The sequence below is a fragment of the Epinephelus moara genome, chromosome 12 (assembly GCF_006386435.1).
Source record: "Epinephelus moara isolate mb chromosome 12, YSFRI_EMoa_1.0, whole genome shotgun sequence".
In the NCBI taxonomy this organism is placed as follows: domain Eukaryota; kingdom Metazoa; phylum Chordata; class Actinopteri; order Perciformes; family Serranidae; genus Epinephelus; species Epinephelus moara.
The window spans coordinates 20,327,662-20,344,738 of record NC_065517.1 but is presented as its reverse complement, the minus strand read 5'-3'; the positions used below and the strand labels follow the sequence as shown (position 1 = coordinate 20,344,738).

The following is a 17,077-nucleotide window of genomic DNA, read 5'->3' as shown; positions in this document are numbered from 1 at the left end:
GTGATGATGTAGCTGCTAGAGTGGACATGAGAGGGTTACAGAGTTACCGGGATTGTTTCACTTTTGTCCTTGCGTGTGGTTATACAGATAGGGATATGGATACGGATACGTGACACACAGGGGTTAGTGCTTTTTCGTGCAGGCCAGGGAAAGCTGCACCATACCGATGCCTTTCCACATACTGTATATCACTTAAACAGATGCTAATTAGTCAAGGTGTAAGTAAAAGATATATCGCAAGAGGATTTCTTTTGTATTGCTTTTAATGAAGCCCGACAAACTATCTTATCACACAGGCATCCTGAATTAAACATCTGTGACAACAGAAGGCCTGGCTTGTGCCTAAATATTGCAGTTGTTGCAGATGTGAGGTGCAGATATCAGGACATTTTTCAGAAACGAAGCTTATTTTTCATTCTGTTTCCTGGAAATCTTCAAATAGCACAATACATTTGGGATGAGCTTTGGTTTTATGTGATTTCTTTTTTCTCTTTTGTACTTTTATCTCTGTCTGTGCACCGAAAGATGTTCCACCACCTTTAATAATAACTAGAGATCAATGGCATAATGTATTGCATTATTATGAAAACATCATTACAGTTAGTCTCACCAGGTAGTGTTAGTCAATAATATTAATTACAGGTTTAATCAAACTTTCTGCACATTAGTATTATATTTAAATGCATTATTATTGTACATTAACAGTTAGTTTGTATCTCACTATAAGTTTCTACAAATAAAATTGTGTTTCAGTCAATATACAAACAAGGGTGCTAACAGTTAACGGCCAAACATCAATGTTTAATCTTTGCAGCCATTGTTTCCCATCAGTATTTGTTCCGCATTAGCAACACTTACACTTGTGTGAGGATTAATGCGTTATGTTGTAAGGACAATAACCTTTTATGCAACAAGCAATGTTGTTTCCCAACTTCAGTGTTTAATGTGTCTTCACTGGCACACATCTAGCTTGACTGTTTGTGCTTCTCTGGCTGTTTTCTGTCAGTGTTGTTGCCACAGCGTGACTTCCCTGCACTTGATATCCACATCTTAGCTATTCAGTGTCTCTAGCCACAACAGATGGTATATTTCCCAAATGTCCTGAAAGCCATAACAGTTTTATGCATGCTGGGCAATTTAGGTATTTACACACAGAATGAAAGTGCAGAAATAGATGCACTTTATTTTCTAATTTAATGAGAAACTGCACAGATGCATTTTGCAGATTGAGAAGTGATGCAAGTATAGTGCAATAAGTTACAGCTACTACTGGCTGACAGTGAAACTAACCTGATCCAACAGTTTAATACTTTGAATGGCAAACAAGCACCTGCATCAGGAGTTACACTGTCTGTTACAATTCATAACAACCATAGTATGAACACATATTAAACAACACATGTACTGTAGAATAAATCAGTATTTTCCATGTGGTCATACTGAAAATAAATCACTTTAAACACTTTGGTTTTTAGTCCCATTTTTCAAAAGGTTTAAGTTAAGATCAATGACTTTTTTAATGCACTCAACAGATACATTTCTTCCAAATATTGGTCACAAATTTGTAAGAAATCCATCTTAGTGAGCACTTCCCCTTTTCCAAGATGATCTATCCACACGACAGCTGTGACATATCAAGATTTTGATTAAACAGCATCATTACTATACAGGTGCACCTTGGGCTAGTCACCTGCATGCTCGTCTTCCTTGCCAGGGTCTTGACCTGACAGCTGTTTGTCATCGCAACCAACTTGTGTGGTTGTGAGGCTGGTTGGATGTACTGCCAAATCCAGGGAAACAACACTGGAGATGTCTTACAGTAGTGAAATGAACATTCAGTTCACAGGCACCAGCTCTGGTGGACATGTCAACAGCATGCTCCCTCAAAACTTGCAACATCTGTGGTGTTGTGTGATCACATTTTAGAGTGGCCTTTTTATTGTGACCATCCCGGGGCTGTGTAGTAATGATGCTGTTTAATCAGCATCTTGTTATGCCACACCTGTCAGGTGGACGGATCATCTTGGAAAGAGGAAGTGCTCACTAACACATTTTGTTTAACAAATTTGCAACCAAAATTTGAGAGAAATATATTGAGTGCATAAAAAGTCTTAGATGTTACATTTTTTCAGGACTTTGGTGTGTCTGAATTTCCATACTAACATGCTATTTAGTACAATAAAACAATATGTAAGATTTTTTAGTATGTCCAAGACCTTAGTATGAAACCAGTAGTGCATGAATTGCAGAGAAATATTACAAAATGCTTCAGTTAAGTGTGAGCATATAAGAAGTGTAGGATTTCACTTTTCTACTTGTAATGTAGTTATAAAATTATTTTTAAATTACCAGTAGCGCTGAGGTTGGCACAGGTTACCATGGTTACATGTCTCCAACCGGCAAGGAGGCTTACGATAAGTGATGTGGTAATTACAGCTCAATGCATCTGAAAAAATACGTACCGCTGTTTATTTACATAAAAGTATGATGCACGATAGTACACATACTGGGTATGTAGTGTACAGAATGTGATTTCAGACACAACAGTTATGATGAGGTAAACATTTTGTAGCCAGAGGCTGAAACATCCTACTTAACTAGGAAGATATAAGTGTTCCAGATATCTCTATATTCAAACTTACGCAGGCTGCACATTATAAGACCTCTGCATTGGCTACATATTGTACATATGAGCAGTTTCCATGGAGATGTGTCAACATTTGCTGCAAGGCCTGAATGAGGAAAGGCAAGATGCCAAATCTGAGCCTCCTACACCTGGGCTCTATTTTATTTTTTCCATATTGTATCATCGGCAGTGATATATTTTAGTATATTTCTAGGAAACGATGGAAAGGTTAGGATTCATTCTTGATAGAAAGAGGTGGACTTATTGTGGAAGGGATGTCATCACATATAGCTGCCTTGATGCGTTATACTTGGTTATATTTGAACTGGAACGTATAGACTCAAAGAAGGAGACTGTCAATGCATCTGACCTGAGATCATGAGGTCTTTATGAGTTATTCCAGACCCAAGTTAATAATTCTGCTTCTTTTGACTTACAGGTACAACAAGCATACAGATCTATAAAGGTAGTTGGAGATACAGAGAAACCCTGAGGGACCCTTATGGTATGTTACAGCTCTACAGTATATAGGACCTTATCTTTTGTGTTAAATCAATGTAGTGTGGGAGGCTTTACAGGCGGCTGCACAGTGAGCGGTGACGGACTATAAGCTCCCTATTTGGCGTTTTCTTCCACTGAAGGGCGTAGAGAAGAGACTGAGGCTGTGTCCAGGGTGTGTGGCATCACTACAACATCAGCTCGTGTCTGCCTGCTGAAGAGAGAGCAGCAGTGGGAGGGAGTGGGCGGATATATCAAAAGGTGAAATGCAGCCTCTGCTGCAAAGCTACATCCAATTGAATATGGTTTTGTCTCAGTTGCAAGGTCTAACACTGTTTCCACTTATATAATGTTCGCTGCTCTCCCTATGTTTACGAGCAAACACATGTTACCATTGAAAACCATCTCCCTCCTGTGTATCTGCAGTACTGCTGGAGTGATAATACCTATTATTTAACAGTGAGATGTTTTGGTTATTTCATGCCAGTATATACTAATTTACTACTCACTGTTACCATTTGTCACGATATGAATCAATTATTGCCAGGTCATGCAAATGTTTAGATTTGATCATCTTATCAGATAAGATCTAGCACCATTCTTGTCTTCCCTTGTTTGGGAAGTTGAAGCTTGGTTTTGCTTGAAAGTTTGTACCACATTACCAAATACAGTCCAACAGTGGAAGCAGTTTGCCAACTTTTTCTCCAATGTAAGTACCCAGCGTTAGCTCCAAAAGTAGCTAAAAGTCTACAGTCCAAAAGCATCTGCCTCCCTCCGATCATTTGCATATCGGTGACATCATTGTGCATTAATTGCAGCATTACAACTTGGCTGAATTAGATTTCATAAAAAAATCTTCCACAAAACCGTTGACTGACATGAGAGCTATGGCACTTCTACAGTAGTGCATCCCTATCTTGCACTTCCAATCCAGAGAGCAAGAGTGTCAACATAACCATAGAATCTCATTACAACCGAACTCCCACTGTGAGCGACGTCTCCTCTCCTCCCTCCTACTGCACGGATGAGAGAAAAGAGACCCGGCGCTGATGGTGGAGGAGCAGTGGACAGTGATTACTCTCACCAGCATGCATGGCAATGAATTACAATATAATATATTTCTCTCTTTTTTCTTGAAGGTCTGAATAAGTCAGTAAATTTGTTGCTTTTTAGAAACAAAGTTGCTAAGAGGGTCAGAAAAGACGCTAAATCTAGTGAGAAAGTCACCAAGTTGGCAACACTGATTGGAGGACATAAGGTGATGAAAGTAGCATAAGCTGAGTGAAAATAATGGACGCAGCCACCGTGATGTCGCCCATTGGTTTGTGGATTGTGGAATGAGGGCTGAATCTGACGCATACACGATGGTAACACCTCGCAGACAGCCTGTCGCTCCAAGCAGCCATGTCCTTAATTATGCATGACTTTAAGTCGTGATAAAATTTAAACAGATGAGTTATGTAGAAACTCATCCCCCTGAAAATGTCATGAATGGAAAAATTAGCTATGGAGACAGGGTTGGCTGTAAATATTATGTCTGCCCCATAGATCCCCCCTGTTAAAACAATGGGATAGATAGGGATTGACTCGCTTCTGGGGCCGGCCTCAAGTGGCCATTAGAGGAGCTGCAGTTTTTGACACTTCTATATTGGCTTCATCTCTCAGTCCTGGTTGCTGCTTGGCAGGTAGTTGCGAGACAAAAAAAAAAAAACTTGAAAGAGATGTTTGCAGTGCCAAAATATGATTACATACCACAGTATCTCAGCATCTTACCAGGAAACTCAAGCACATGTTAACACACTCTACATGTCATTCCTGCGAGGATCTTTGGTTCCTTCTTACATTTACAGTGTCATGGCAACTTGATTTCCTTTTTTAGTTTAGATATTACTGTATATCACCACCACTCACGAAAGACGCTTCATCAGCTCAGTTCTGAGGACAGTCAGTTCCCTGCCACAGTCACATAGACTCTAACTAGACAACAGGTTTGAATGTCAGCGAGTGACTGTATCACTATCAACCTCTCCAAAAGTGTCTGTCTGCCTCCGATCCACAGGAAATTAGCAAATACTATTATTTAGTCAAAAGGAGAAGGGGTTGCTGAATGCTTTCATGACTCTTTTTTGGCAGGTTGTTCTAGCCGTGGGCAGGACACCTCAGGTATACAAGAATATTCTGTTAATTGGTTTATTTATGGCAACGGGGAGACGGACCAAATCACAGGCTATGAAAAGTACATGTAAACAGCTAAACTTGAATAAGACCTTAAATGGAGTGCGGCCAATAGCAGTGTTACTCTGTGCTTGTAAAGGTAGCCAACTATGTTACTACTATACTGGATATTTGTTTCACTTATCTATTGTTGTAGGTTCTTTTTACTTTGCTGAGGTGGGTGGCTTGTCACAATTCACGTTTCCATATTAAAGGGGAACAGCACCTAAATTAAGAATTCTGATGAGTTATTTCCATGGCCTAGGAAAGTTCAGTCAATATTTGCGAGTATAACCTACAGTATGTCAAAACCAGAAACCAGAGGAGTAAGTCTAAAACTTTTCCCAATTCATTGTCTACGGAGCAGTTCCATACTATACTTGATGTAATCACAAATGTGCGTTTTAGCATTCTAGCTTTTAAATTTGGGAAGGATTTGTTCATGTTTACTAATATTTTCAGGCGTAGTTTGCCTGTTTTGTTGCCAGGACAGTTTTGATTGTTTGAATGTCAAACTTGAACAAAAATTTAATACTAAACGACATTGCTTGCTTCTACTATCCAGGACTATGGGATATTGAGGTTGATAAAAGCTGGCAGTCCCTGCTTGTGATATTCATATCAGCTCTCTGCTTGTTTTGGGCCTCCAGTATCACTGTAAACCTTGATACAAATTTAATGTGAATCATGTCGGTGTCTGACAGCAATGTAACTGACCTGATTTGATTTGTTTCCAAGTGGATGGTGGCTTGTTTTTCCTCAACAAACATCTGAGGTCAAGTCTTTTTGATTCAGAGGTCAGTGCTAGGGAACAATCCAGGCGAGTAATAACGATTGATTAAGAACGGATGTTTTTTGCTCAGTGGTGATCGATAAATTATCTCAAGAATGTTATTTTATCAACAGTGTGATTCATGCGCTACAGTTTGGCTGCCTGTTGCTGTGTTCTTCCCTGTGGCATTAGCTAGCTGTGCATTGGTGTGGAGGAGGAAGGCCTCATTTATTCCAAGTTATGCAACCATCTTGGGAAATGCTGGCCAGGCGCTGACTGTAGCATAGCGGCAGAGCTTCAACTGAGCAGCCAGCAGCACACTGGTTTCCCAGAGAGCCAAGCAAACACAGGCTTTCCCCTCGCTCTCTCTCTCTTTTTTTTTTAACTTCCGTACTAGCCCTGCTCTCTCCCCCCTCTCTGTGTGTGGCATCTTTGTCAGGAAAAAAAAATGTTTTACAGAATGCATCAGGTGCTGACCAAAGCAGATTTAAGGTGGAGAGGAAACAGTCTGTTGATCGTGCACCACAATAGCTGTTGCATAAGCTGCGATACAGAAAAGCTCTCATCAATGTTTCATGGACTTGCAATGTGAGGTCTTAAAGAGCCAAGAGGGTGCATTTGCATTTATACAACCTATTGTCTTATTGAAGAAAACCTAGAAGCATTTTCATTCAGTATGTCAGCTACAGCATTGATTGTCATTTTAATAAAAAGGTTTTGTAAAAATCATTCATTATTGCCTACAGTATATCAACTAACAGTTTTACATTCACACCAAGGCTGCAAGTAATCTTCTGAACTGTAAGTGTAATCTTCTGAAATGTTCCCCTCGCCCTAAAATGGAAACAAGCTTGCTTTTCTCAGAAGCCTTTCAGGAGCTTAATTTTCTTCCCTCTTAAGTCCATCAGTCTCTCCCACTCCACACATCCACTTCCTCTACTTTGCTCCTGGTTTCAGCTCTCCTCTCCTACCCTAAGATTGTTCTGCCCTCTTTCCCCTCCCACCCCAACTTATTCTGGGGCGGTGGCGAAAATCTGGTATTACCGACTTGATGTGGTTTTTTACAAAAACCGGACCGTTTTTTTTTCTCATACCGACCCAACCCTATTCAGGAGTGTAACGGTTCATGTATTTGTGACCCACACAATCAAAATAATCTATTTATACCTACTACTCAAACACAAGGAACAGAATTTTTTGAATGTGAGTTTTCCCTCTACTAGCTGTAGCGTGCTAGTCAGCATTAGCCAGGTTGGCAGGGTTAGTCAAGCTCAATGGACAATGATTTATGTCTAAATGTATGGAGACGTTGTTCATCTGAAGTCGTGTATATCTGTGGTAACACTTAAAATATTTCATTTACAACAGCATCATCCGAATGTCTCGATCATAGACTACAAAAATAATAATGGACATAGCCACTTAGAGTCACCCATTGGTTTGTGGACTCCCGTTTTGAAGCCTCTGGTGTAGCATTCTGGCTATCGCTGTTGGTTTTTTAGAAGCCAGAAGTGACAATATTACAGCCAGTGGGTGGAGCTATGGAGGAGCAAGGGGTGGATATGACTGAGAAGCCGAGGACACTATTGGCAAACAGCCTGACACTCAAAGTGGCCACGTTGGGCATTTTAACATGGGGGTCTATGAGGATTGACTGGCTACTGGAGCCAGCCTCAAGTGGCCGTTTAAAGAACTGGTGCCGATTAGCGGAACAAGACAAAAACAGACTGAAAGGGGAGTCTATCTCCCCACAGCACTCAGACAGGCTCTAACTGCAGATTCAGTCCATTGCAAAGTCATAACTAATGCCAGCTAGAATTTATCGCTACGTACATGTAACTGCAACCCCAAAACTAAGGTAGGCTACATACCGAATCGTGAATTTTATGTACTGTTACACCCCTACATGATATAAAAAAGATGTGTAAAAACACAAATACAAAAACAAGCTGGTCATGAGAGGAATACAGATTATGCCGAGCTGGGCAGATGTGCAGGTACATTCATGTAGGATTGCTGGCAACAAGGCTGCAGCACTCTCTTAGTGACTGAAACCAATGCTACTATAGAATCAGAGGTAAGAGCTGTGTGGCCACATGGAAGTCTGTTCAAATAAGCACTTGAAACACTCTACGGTTCACCTCAGGCGGATGAGCTGGAGGCTAAAGGTGCTCCATAGTTGCATCAGCTCATCGTAGGGAGAGTGGGCGGTATTGTCCAAGACAGAGCTGAGGAACTCATCCTTTCCTCTCCTACTGCCTGCAGGGTATCCAGACTCAGCCCTGTGACACAGCGAGAATTTTTTATTTTTATTTTTTATCTTTTTGTTGAGCCTGCCGGCACCCCCTGCCTTGATGTCACCTCCCCCACACACAGAGAACAGTGCACTGGCCACTATGCATCGGTAAAAGTTGCAGAGCAGTCTGTTGCAAATGTTGGATGACACAAGCCTCCTCGGGCAGACAGTCAGAATGTGTTTGTGTTGTCATGCTGGACCAAGTTGTTAGATGATATGAACTCCCATAACTTGACTGCACAACCCTAACATCCTCACTATGGACTGGTGGCAGGTGTCACTGGCCTCCCGCTCTACCGGGATATCTGCCACAGGCTACTTCATTTCGCTAGCTTTCAATATGAAGAGTAGCATTCAATATAGTTTAAAAGCTGCTTGACATGAATATTGAGTTTAAACACAATGGTGCATATTTTTGAGAGACTTAAAACTACAGAGAGCTGACAGCTAGACTCAGGCTCATTCACATTCATCTCGGGGATGAAAAAGCTCCTGGAGGATAAAGTTATCCAAAAATGTTGCCAGTCAGAATGTTCTCAGGTAAAAAAGCATCAATCAATGTGCCAAGGCTTGACAAGGATCTCGAAATGTTGCTCTACATTCATTGGGAGCTATTAGTACAGTGTATGGATCCTTTGTCTGGTTTGTGCCTTTAGTTTGACTCTTTGATTAAGCACCTGGAGAAGTATTCTGGATGTGCTCACCTCTTACTATATTTAGCATCATCTTGCCTTTTGTATTCACTATGTGAAAACACCGAGACAAACTTGCCATACCAATTAAGTTAGCACATACAACCAAACCCCAGATTTTTTTTTACTGCTGGTGAATGAAACCCAAATGTTTAAATGTTGTGATAGATTTAATGCTACTTAAGCTGTTTCAGAATTGGGTTCTTGAGGCCAAACTTACCTTTTAACTAGGTGTGTTAGCGATGAGCTTGTGTTCTCAGCCTTCACGACTAAACACATAATTCAAGGTATCACTATGCCGCTGAGTTTATTTTATGATGGGCAGTTTTCTAATGTAGGATGAGAATGCAGTCAGACAGGGAGAGACAGATACAATGTACTGACATTGAGTGACAGACCTGTCATTTTAGGTGTCATCGTTTCCAGCAAATTCTGATTTGTAATACTTCTCTGCTCGCAAAACTCTTTAGGTTTTATTATTCCATATGTCATTCCAAGTATGTAAAAACAGTGTATACACCAGAGTAGGAGGTGCATGAAAATACAGGAAAAATCCTGTCGGGTTTTGATTCAGTAAGGAACAATGTGTTTTATTTATCATACGGATGATCTGATATTAACATTGTACAGTACAGGTGACAACTTCTTCCTCTCTGTAGGGAGGTATTGGTAATCGTACCGCTGGTTACAGGAACAATCCATTTTTGTTCTGGGTGCATGTTCAAGTCCGTTATTCAGTTGACAAATCTGGTTGTTGGTAACGTTACAGATTTGAACAGCGAAACATGGACCAGAGCTTTGTAATGACATTTTAGAAAATGCTAATTTAACATTAGTGGCGTATCTGTTAAAAAACAAAGCAATATTAGCAAAACTGAAGGCCACTGTTGGCATTGCGACTAGCTACTTCCACTATCACACCAGATGTCTTGCCCATAGTCATTTCTACAGTAGTGTCCTCAGAAATATGGTGGGTAAGCAATGTTTTTATGTCTTTTTGAAATCAGGACTACAGTAATTGATAAACTTATCGTTAATTTTTACCAGTAATTGACTGCAGAAAGTGCTTACAATTTACAATCCTAATCTATGAACTTGACGTAATGCTTATGTAATCATAGATGACTACACTGCAGCCATAATCTACATCTGCTTAATGACTGATTAAACTGTAAACATTTTAGCACCTCCTTGCTAGTGTATTTTTCTTCCTTCTGTCTCTCTCTGAAAAATGATTTATGTCAAATTGACTCTACTTGAAATGAATTGGTTGATCGCTAAAGAGACCAATCTGGGTTGAAAGATTAGTCTCTAAACAGCTGATTATGGGGTAATCAAACCACCTCAAGAGAGTTTATGTAATCAGAAAGCTGGGGTGATTGTAGAGAGAAAATGCAGATCAGGCTGACAGTGATACAGACACCACTCTGTGGGAGCAAACAGATGTTTTGTGTCTTCTACTTCATTATTTTATCATATTCATGTTTTCATGTAACTGCACATGACGGCAGAATTCGTCTTTACCGACTGATAGAAACAGGGGATTGACACTATTGTAACAGTGGTGTCTTTACAATATAGTGCAAGCTAAAGGAGAAGTGAGTTTCTGATATAACTGTTGGCCAGTTGTAACACTAGTGGAGACTGATAAGTAGCCATGGCTGCTGGACTACTGAGTGGGCCATGGCATTCAGAAGAAACTGCTGTAGGAGACTGCGAAGAGTTGCTTCAACAACTAGTTTGAACCTACTGTATTTTTAAAGGTTGGATGACATATTATTGATAATAATAATATAGCCTATATTTCTGTTGCCAGGGCAGAAAAATAAAATTTAATCTAATCACTGTATGTCACGGCAACGATTTCCCTGATATGGAGAATCAGTATTTTACTTAGGTACTTAAAATGGTTATAACATGGATCTATTTCAGCACTGGAGTAATATACAGTTACAGTAGGATAATCACTGGCAAATGTATTTTTGCATCAGTAAGGCAAGAAAGAAATTGAAACAATTCACGGACTATTATATTTTCTCAGTCATACATTGTCATTAGAGTAAACAGAAATTATAAAACGGCTATAAAATGTCAGATGACGCATGGTGTAATGTTACACTGGCAGCAGTGTAGAATTAATTTATGGGGGCAATGAAGAAAGATTTAGAAAAACAATTTTAAGCAGCTACTGACAAACAGTCGGCATGTTGATAATCCTAATATATCATGCTTGGGTGGGGACAAAAAGTGAACGGGATGCATTCTGAATGGCATACTTTTTCTTTTTAGTATGTACTGCAGATGCCCTTAAAAAGTATGTACTGTTGCACGCAGTATTCACAAAATTGACACATAATACTTTGTCATAACATTACACCCCGAACATTGACCTTTTTTCTCATATTTGTTACCCTGGAGATTAAAAAAAAAAAAAACGACATTCACTGAACTCACAGGGACAGAGGTCAACCCACAGTTGTCCTGTTGTTGGTGGTAATCTTAATAATTATTTTGTTCATTTAAACAATTATTATTCCCATCATTACTATTAGACTGGTCATCATGTATTTGAATTCGCTGTCAGCTGTCACTGCGGCTTCTGAGAGCTGTCAACGAGCTGTCAACAAGCGCTCATGTGTTGGCGACTCAGCTGATGTGACGAATCTTCTGCTGTGCAGAGGATTGTGGGTCAGAACAGCCAGAAAAGCATGCTGGCCTGCATACTGCAAAATCAACTGATGTAGTAGAACATCCTGGTATTTCTGGCATACTGCATTTCACATAGTATGAATTAGGATATAGTATATCTTTCTGGTATACTATAAAGTATGGGGTATTGGAACACCGAGAGGATGTGCTGTCTTGCTGCCGTCTTGACAAAGGCCTCAAGGATGCTTTCGCTTCACGTGTTCGTGCATAGCTGTTGTAGGCTACTGCTGTGAGAAGCTATTTCCAGTTTGCAGAGCTTACTGAACACCATTGTTAGGTCTCTGTCTAAAATACTCCCACAATTTAGATTTTTAGCAGCAGCTTGTTCTCCGGGGAAATCCATTCTTTGACTGGGCACAGCCATCTTACTTACTTCATTACTTAATGTCAAGTTGTGCTGTGTGTTATTATTATTTTTTAATGCTATTATTGTGACCCACTGAAATCTACTTATGTCCTTAATGAATGACGTCGATGATATCAATGAGTCGCCCCAGCCCTGTTAAATATAGAGGAAGTAAAAACTGATAACTGTCTTGAGAGAAAAACAAAGGAGTCCCAGGCAGGTATTTAAATATTAAGACCATCCTGTAACTGGAAAACCAGAAGCTGGCATCTTTAATGTCTTACTGTAATGTGACTCATTAAAGTGACACAGCTTGATCCAAACAGATAATGCTACATGCTGAATATATTATTTAATGGTTGTCTTCCTCACTGTTTAAGTAAAGCTGCGTATAAACAACATGTTGAGGGATGCTCAGCTGGTGAAAGCAGCCTACAGTATGTTTGCGCGAGCATATTCATTGTATGATGTCATATCTTTGGAAGGACGTGTTTGGAATACATTGTACCGTACATAAGAGAGTATGGCATGCGTATGTATGTACAATCTGTGTGCTTTCATTCCTATTGTTAGCTTTAATTTGACACATTTTGTTGCCTCAGCAACTGGTCGATGTCATCTACTTGAATGTGAATTTGAGAGATAGTGAGGGGGGACGTAGGGAAACAACAGAGAGATATGATGGTGGAAATGAGATAAAGAGAGGAATACAGAGAGATGGTACTATTTTCAGTGATTATTACAATGAAGCCCTACAACGCTACAACTACTGCTTCACACACGGTGTTTTAGTATCTACCAAAAACGTACAACCTCAGCTAAAAATAAAGACAGAAATGAAATGTGAAAATGAATCACATATGTGGCTGATTACACCCTCTAATGAATAATTGTGGGTTTTAATGTCTTCTAGTGTAGTTAAACCAAAATACAAAGCAAGGCAATAGAATAAATCAAATGAAAACAATAATTACATCTACTCAGTGATGTTGTAAAAACCTGCAGCACAACAAATCTCACAGGAGTTGGATTTTAAAGGTTGCTGAGGATTTCCTGGCTTGTACTTGTCATTTTACTGTGAGGTAATGTTAGTCTGGGTATCCCTGGGTGAGGGACATTCAAACTCTGAAAGCAATATCATAAAGACAAATTTAAGAGCATAATTAAATGTGCAGTTAAGTACTAAAATTCATCATTCATTTGAACTCTATCAAACTGCAGCACAATTTGTAACGGTGCAGCAAACACAGCAGCCCATAGGTAAATCAAGCTCAAGTGTCTGTATCACATTGCATACTGTATCTGTCTTTTTTTTCCTCTCCTCTTTTTTTTAAAGACCGGGATCCACCCCAAACAACCTTGAAAATCCTATTACAGTTCCTGGGTTTTCAGCAGTGGTTGCCATGACAACTGTGCATTTTATTTCTGGCTCCTTTGAAATGGTGTGTGAGATCAGAGATCCCAAATGTTATGTAAGATGATGTGCACTGTTCCAGACTGGGGTTTCCTGCTGCAGAGAACTTAAAGTAATTAATTACGGGGGAATGGCAGACACTCAAGGCGCTTCAGCGTTGTCTCTGCGTTTACCTTACAGCTTTTATCACATACTGCTAAGATGTAGGCCGTAATTGTTATGCAGGAAGCTGAGCATGGTGACAGATGCTTTTAATAACGCTGCTCATTTAACACATTTTGTTGAGAGGTTCTGTCTGTTTGAGATGTCTTCTTGTGTCTGGATAGGCCACAGACAAACAGAAATGATGGAGATTTGTGCAACAGTCAGAGACGGAGGAAAATGGAGAATAATAGTAAATATTGGTAGTGTTTCATGATGGTAAATTTATAATGAACAGGGCTGGGGAATAATGGATTAACTTTAATGGAATTACAGGACAAACTGTGGCATCAAGTTAGGATTTAAGTAAGTAGCAACTCACTTGTTGGATAAGGGTACACTGTTATAATTCAAGTATAGTCAAACATAATTTACACTTTATTACACAATTTCAGCGTCGTGCAATTTAAACAAAACACTCTTCATCAAAATGGAAACCTCTTTTCTCCAGTTTTTAAGCCAAAAGAGGGGTTTTCTGTGGTTAATGTCACAAATAAAGTTCTTACTTGTTTAGAACATTATCAATGAGGTATCACCAGCTGCAGGTCTGCTGTTCATTTATCACATATCATAGTGCCTGCACTATTATTCGGAGAAACTAGAGAAGTGTATTCCCATTCTGCAGAACTATACAGTGTCACAATCAGAAACGATACTATCATTATATCATGGTGAGTGGAATAATGAATGCGAATTATTTTGAAGTGCAGGCATTTTTATGCAAATTATGCACATTTATCTATTTATGTATTTATGATAAGCCCCTTGAGATGGGTCGGCCTGTTTTCAGGGGTCCTATACATAATGCAAACAACCAAAGTGGCAACAAGCAAAACAAACAAACAGTTCAACATACAGGCAAAACAAAAACAGACTATACAAATATAGTACATAAAAATAAATACAACTGTTAAATGGCCACAAAGTAGCCAAGGACAGATGTCTCATAGAAATTAGGTTTATATACAACTAATCTGAAAGAGCAAATAAGTTTTGAGGGAAACATAATGCTGAGCACATTTTTCTAATGCCATAATGAGGAAATGCTGCAAGTTTATGTATCTGGCAAGTCGCAAAAATGTTGATACTTTAGGTAGCAAAATGTTCACTGAAAAAAATAAAATAAAAGGTACTTTGGCAATACAGTATATAGTCATAGTGTCTACCGCATACTTGTGTTTATTACCTTCTTTTATCAAAATGTAACCAAAATCAATCCTTCCCCAACAATAACCAAAGTTCTTTTGTTGCCTAAACCTAAGACACCAGTCTGGACACAAACACAAAAGTTCTGGTGTCAAGATCCTACACTCTGTACGGCTGCCATCCTCCCCAAACACCTCCTTCCAAAGCCTACGTGGTACATGAATATTGTGTTTTGTTACCTGAAATAAAAAATCTCTGAACATACTCAATGTTACAACGCAATTACATTGCCACAAAAACGAAATTAAGAAAGCAATTAGTGACATACAAAAATAACTTCTAGGTTTGTTAATTTATGCCACTAAAAATATGTACAGTTAGTCTCAAAGTAAGCTATCAAAGCATTTTTTGACACACCAAATAATGTCAAAGATGGAATATTAGAGGATAAATGATTCCACTCAGAGGGGGCCCTAAACATAAAAGCCTGTTTTTCAATTGATTTTGTAGCTGTAGGAATAAAGAAAATGAAGAGTGGAGTGCCTAAGTTGATAATTTGAAGTATAGGACACAAATAACTGTTGTAGATAAATATATGTGAAGTTAAGCTTTAACATGTATTCTTTTCTCATTTTTAACACTGAGTCAATAAATGTTGAATTATGAGTTTATTATGAACATTGTTTCAGCACTGTATGAGGAGTTTTCACCATTAAGCGCGAATGGATTTCAGAGGTTACGCTGGACTTTTTAACCCCTCGTATAAGAGCTACTAAATTCCCTCATCTTAAAGTCTCTTTGAAGTTGTACAAAATTTGTTGCTCTTTGTGATCACCACCCAGTGATGCGCACGGCTCTTCTCAAAATAATTAGGCATACACCTAATAAGAAGTGGTTCACTGCCGCCGGGTTTGAGAAATAATACTTTCATCACAGATTCCAGAGATTTACCTCAATTTGTTGCGAGAATGAGCTGCCTACTGCTGCTACAAGATTTCTGTGGTATAGGTTTAGGAAAGTATACAAGATACATTATGCTCACAAACTCTACATACTCCATTTCTGTACGTACAAACTGGTATTTATAAAAGGAGAATGTGCACTGAGTGTGCACTACTTCAGACCAGACGTACACACGGTTTTCAAGAGGCAGCTGCAGATATAAAATATAAGATGAAAGACCTTGTAGTAAAATATTGTTTGTTTAGGTTGTTTGCCAGTTTCACCGACTGTCTTATTATTTTTGCAGTACACAAAGCGTTCTGTGCAATGTTGGAGGCACATTTATAAAGTAAATGTTAAATCTTTTTATGAGTGATCAATTTTATCATCCTTTTTATTATTTCTCTATCAGTACTTTAATTTTTTCCTGAATTGTGAAGTACTTGTTTATGAGGTCTGTTTTGATAAGAGCTCTACAAATGTGTCATTTATCATCCTTTTGACATTTAACAATGATGAGATATTGTGCGATGATGGTTTACAGTTTTATGTGATTAACTTATGATATGGCTTCTGTAAATAGCCACAGCCGCGCGTAATGGCCATGCATAATGACAGCTATTCTGGTGTTGTTGCAGAACCTCACTCATGTAACACAATCTGTGATATTGCACTGCTTCTTTGCCATTCTTGCCACTGACAGGTATAATGAGTGGTGGAGCGGGCACAAGTGTCATTAGGCGAATGGATGTTTAAAGGCGTTTCGACATCCATTTACGGCTAACCGTGGGAGCACAAATGAGGCTCATGCACGTGCGGCAAGTTCCACAATGACTGAGATTTATTAAATACGATCAGGTGTGCTTGCAGCTTTATACATCCACACAAAGTTTTATATATCCTGTGGAGTATTCTCTTCCAGACAGAAATTAAACTCTTCTTTGAGGAAAACAATTAAATCAAGGGGCGAAAAAAATATTCCTATACATTATTCAAGTCATGATATCTTGAAGGAGATGATCAGTAATCTATGACAAATTATACATTAGAAGTAAATTCCCTTTCACTGAGCTTTGAAACCTCCAAGCTGTTCTGAGGGCAGAAGTGGAACTGCTTCTTTTCAGATGAGATGAGATTTGACACAGTGCGTCATTAAATACAAGTACAAAGCTTTTGCCTGTAGAAGAAGAGAAAAGGTTTCTACCTGACTTAGACGAGACA

The 17,077-nt window shown here is 39.1% G+C and overlaps 1 protein-coding gene across 1 annotated transcript in view; it reads left to right on the top strand.

Annotated features, from left to right (window-relative positions):
- The window catches only part of LOC126398338 (disks large-associated protein 2-like), a 116,201-nt gene that overhangs the window by 45,624 nt on the left and 53,500 nt on the right, over window positions 1–17,077 (top strand). The window lies entirely within an intron of this gene.